Source organism: Marmota marmota, unplaced genomic scaffold (assembly GCF_001458135.2).
Source record: "Marmota marmota marmota unplaced genomic scaffold, marMar, whole genome shotgun sequence".
Classification (NCBI taxonomy): Eukaryota; Metazoa; Chordata; class Mammalia; order Rodentia; family Sciuridae; genus Marmota; species Marmota marmota.
Genome location: NW_025999968.1, coordinates 26,027,491 through 26,032,726, shown reverse-complemented (window position 1 = coordinate 26,032,726; position 5,236 = coordinate 26,027,491).

Here is a 5,236-nt window from a genome sequence, read left to right as displayed (position 1 = left end):
TTCAAATGAGATAATAAAGAAGAGCACAATATATTTTAAAAATGTTTTTATAACATGATTAAAATGAAAGTTTCAGAACTTGAGGTATCAAATCTCACTTGTCTGAAACTTAATTTATTCAAATAACACTTTTTTTAAGCTCTATCTATGGCATGACTACATTTACTTCAATCTTAGTTAAATCAAAATCTACTTGTTTAAATAATCCTGCTAATTTTATTGTTTCATTTTATCTATCTCCTCATTTCGTATAGATACAAACAGCCTGATTTTCATTCTCATTACTAAATTACTGCTTTTCTGTATAACTGATTTAATAGAAGGTCATTTAAAATTGTTTCAGAGAAGGATATAATCACTTGCTTTCTCAACCATTAAAAATTGGAAATCAAGGTTTCAATAATATATTATGTGTTCAACCGGAATCTAGAGCATTCAATGTTAATGAAAATTATAATAGTAATCCCCTGTGCGTTAATATACTGCCTGAAGAATAAAATGAAACAAAATGCAAATGTTGAGACTTTTCTACAGTCAAAGGGTTTGGACATTTTCCATTTTTATCTGCTCAAACCACACTGCCAAGGGCTGCCTGAATTTCCTTATCTTCAGTTTCATACCTGAGTTGGATGCAGTTAGTTGTTTTTTTCCATTTTAAATGTGTGATTCAATTTTGAGAACTTCTTAAAAATAGTCTAGGGATTGTAAAAATCCTTGGAGTGGGGCCAGAATTTCCTGAATTAATATGCTCTCTTCTCTGCCCTCAGTTACACATGACTGCCATTGACATTTCTTGTGTACCTTTTCACACTCATTAATAATGTGACATATGATGCCATTGTACTTTTACAAACACTTCTCAAAATTAGCTTTAAGCAAGTAGAATTCTCTTTCATTTAATATTCAGTGATCTTAATAGGGATCTGTGGTCAGAATCCAACACAATAAACAGAAAATGTGCAAAATTAAATTTTAAAAGGTCACCAGCTTCTTATTGCTACATGCATCTTTGCATTGCTATTGATTAAAATTTGCATGTGTGCTAGCCGGAATTTTCTGTCTTGTCTTTAATTCCTCTGTTTATTTGTAAGCTAGAAGAAATATTTGCTTTGGAGACTTAGTTTTATCATCAGTGTTCTCTGACACCTTGTACTATTCATTTTAGAAAATATTTGGAATAGTTGTTTATTACAATGCACTAATTATGAAACAATACTGAAATATAGTTGAAAGATAATTTCCATTTGTTTTATTTATCCACTTGTATATGGGTAGGAATGTCTAAATGCTGCATAAATATTAATAACATCTATTCAAACTAATGTTCTTATGGCCTGCAAATGCAAGTCTTTTAAAATGTTTCTATCCTAAGATAAGTGCCTGGAATATATGAGGTACTGTTTATTTAGTTCTGAGTGTCTAGGAAATATTACAAAGCTCCATACAGACTTAACAGATCTCTAAGGCCACCAGCATGTTTGGTGACCAATTGGATAAGGCTAATGAGGGCCAAACCTCAGCTATGACACACAAGATCACCTCAACAACAAAAATATCTGTGGTGAGTTTGAAAAATCAAATACTTTTAAGAAATACTCCTTATACTGGCCAAATGATATTGTTACATTGTGTGCATGTATGAATATATAGCAATGAATCCCACCATAATGTATAACTATAATGCACCAATAAAAATATGGAAAAAAGAGAAATATTCTTGGTATTTTCTGGTGACTTGGGGGTCGCTTACAATTATTAATAATCAGATAACACTAAATATTAAAACAGAAATTTCCATAGGACTTTTCTGATGGGGCTGCTTAGAAATTTCATTTGGAAGAACTACTACATTACTCATTTGTAGTTCATTAAAGTCATGGATGTGGCTTTGTACAGAAAATGGCTACATAATTTCAGATAGGTTATAGAAGGCACCCAAATATGTTTCATTGGGAAACTAGTACCCCAAGGTGTAAAAGTAGGAATTCACTTGAGTAGAAGAGGAATCAGGAAATAGGAAGAAATAAAAACAAAAACCAACAAACACTCCTAGATAACATATTCTTCTTCTTTTTTTTTATACCTGGATTGAACCCAGGGTTGCTTAACCTGTGAGTCTTATCTCTACCCCTTATTTATGATTTTTATTTTTAGACAGGGTCTCACTAAGTTCTTAGGGCCTTGCTAAGTTGCTGAGATTGGTCTCAAACTTGCAGTACTTCTGTCTCAGCCTCCAAAGTCACTGGAATTACAGGCATACACCACCATTCCTGGCTTAGATAACCTATTTTTAAATAGGTTAGCAGGAATTTTCTAATTCAATGTTAATGAAACATTGTGTTGAAGTTTGTAATAGAAGCTCAGAACATTCTATATAGAATCCTCCCATGATTTAGCTGCAGTAAATACAGACTACTAAGAGCTAAGTTATTTCTTTTTTATAGAAAATTGTTTTCAGTGGGCAAAACCTGGACTGGGCTAACCCTAACTGCTTGCCTGGAGATGGATAGGTAGGTCCTGATTCCTACCAGCACTGCCCTCTAACCCTTGACAAAGTACAATAGATGACTAATACAGAGGTCTAAAAGCCTGACCCACTTGGTCCAAAAAACGCAATTCTGGTATGCCATTAGTGCTTCAGAGCTCCCAATGGTGTTAGACTATGGCAAGAACTCAACTAAAGCTAATCTTTGCTTAGTTTCTCCCTCTGCCATGTCTTGATATCCTTGCTGCCCTACAGGGCTCTCCTAAGGCCACTCCCTATGTGAATCCCTTGCACAGAAATCCGGTTCTTTGTATGAGCTTCTGAGCAACTGAACCAGAGACAACACATTAAATCTTTCAATTCCAGACCCCTATTTACAAGTATTTATTACCGACATTGTATATTCACATACAAAATAGAGAAAGAAATAACTCCTGCTTTTCAGGCACTCTGTGCCTGGTGAACGAAGACTACATGCTAGGCCATTACAAAGTACTATGTATAAGACCAAAGAAAAAGCAAAGAGTTTGACAAGAGCTGGAATCTGCAGGCTTCAAAATGAGGTGACAATTGAGCCGCATATGGACTAGTAGGGAACTTCTTAGGTAAAAGAAACAGAAACTTTTTTGTCCACAACACAAAAACATGATGTCTTTGGGGGAAACCATTATAGGCTTAATGTGTTTGGAGAATACAGATATAAGAACAATGAAAGGTGAATTTTTTAGGTGAGGGGGCAGAATACATAGATCACTAAGACAAAGGGTTAGATGTTATCCAACAGGGTATAGACTTTTTGAGAAATGTTAAGCATCTGAGTGACATGACTTTATTTGAAATAAAAAAATATATATATAATAAAATATTATTCCAGAGCAGGAAAAGGGTACAATGAAACAAAACAAGGGACAGTATGAAATACTGATAAATGTAAGAAGTGGCAGAAAGTTCTTTCAGGATGTGGGAATGGGAGATAAGTTCAAGAGATTTAGAATGTGAGAATTCAATAAAAATAGGGGATGGGAAACACAAAGAGTCCAAGATGAATTTTGGAGATCTGGCTTCAACAACTGGGCCCCTGATAGTTCCATAATGAATACAGGGGAATTTCTCTTGATTTCACCACCAAACATTTTTACAAATTTGCAGATCCAGGGGAAAAATGTGTTGATTTTCTCCTTTAGAAAATCTTAATAATACCCCCGTTTAAAGTTGCTGTCCTCATAGGCATATTTAACTCCCCCAGCTCCTTCTTTATTCAATTAAACCTCTCTGTTAGTGGAAAACTTTTTACAAACACTGTACTCTGGAAAACCTTGTTCCTTACTTATGTTTGAATGTATTAGGTATTAGGTAGTTCTTTTTTTTTCTTCCTTTGCCGATATTGATCTGTTTGGGACAATAACAAAACCCTTTCATAGATTTCAACATTCCGTTAGTTCAAATAGTTTTGACTGAAAATGGTAAAGCACTGTTTTCCATTAGATTTTTCCCTGGGTTTCTCCAAGTATGTGTCATAGAAGATTTATGTGCATATTTTTATGTAGTTTATATGGTACTTAAGAGCTATAAAAGCATCTGAAACTGAGATACTACAAAAATCCCAAGTGGCTGGCCATAGTAGAAGCCTATGTTGAGACAACATGGACACAGAAATCAAGGAGAGTCTCATAGGGAAATCTCAAGGATAGATGCACTGAATTGCTAGCATTGATTTGCAAATGAGCTGCTTCTTAAATGGGCAACTCCATGGAGCCAAAATGATTTAACACATGCACCTGATGTTATTTGTTTAATGATGGCTAATGCTTCTCCAAAGGCACACCAGGAGATTTGTTAGTCTTTAAATAAAATGTTTAGCTAAATTGAAAGAGTGTCATTATTTGTTGGAATAAAATAAGAACATTTTCTGGCCACCATTTCTAGATTATATTTTGAGTTGCAATTATCTATTTTTACAATACATTCTATGATAATCTTTTTTTAAACTATAAAATTCTATTAAGGCCAGAAAAAATAAAAACCAGAAATGACCAAAAGATAACAGGCCAAAGTTGTTTATAGTCAGGCACTACTTGTACACATTGAAATTGATATTTATTTTCAGGAATATTCATATTTATTTCAGGAGCATGATCAGGAGAAGAAATTTCATTGTCTATGTTAAATGTGTATGTTATAAGTTCATAACATATCAGAAATAAAAACATCACAAAGAGGAGTAGTTATGCAATTTATAATGATATATCTGGGGATGTGTTTTGAGAAATATATCATTAGGTGGTTTTTGTCATTGTGCAACATCACAGAGTATGCTTACCAAAATCTAGATGGTATACTACACACTTAGCCTAATACACACCTGTGCTCTATACATGTGGTTTGTGTTTGACTGAAACTTCCTAATGCATCTATGTGTTTTAGTTTACAATATGTCCTGAAACGTATAGCCTTCTAACTTAGACGACCAAATGTCTTATTCTATTTATATTCCTGAAGGTAATATATTTATATTCCTAAAAGAAATATAAATATTCCTGAAAATAAATAATACCAATCTGACTTTGATTTCTTACTTTGCTTTCACTTACCACATAATTAAACAATATGTTTATGAATAATCATTGTATGTGTGCTAGGTTTCAGGCATTGTGCAATAATCATATCATAGGAGGTAAGGTACAGTTCCTTAAGATGTAATATAAAACTGTTTTTGATGATGACTTCCTAATACTGAGTTACTAAGCTTTC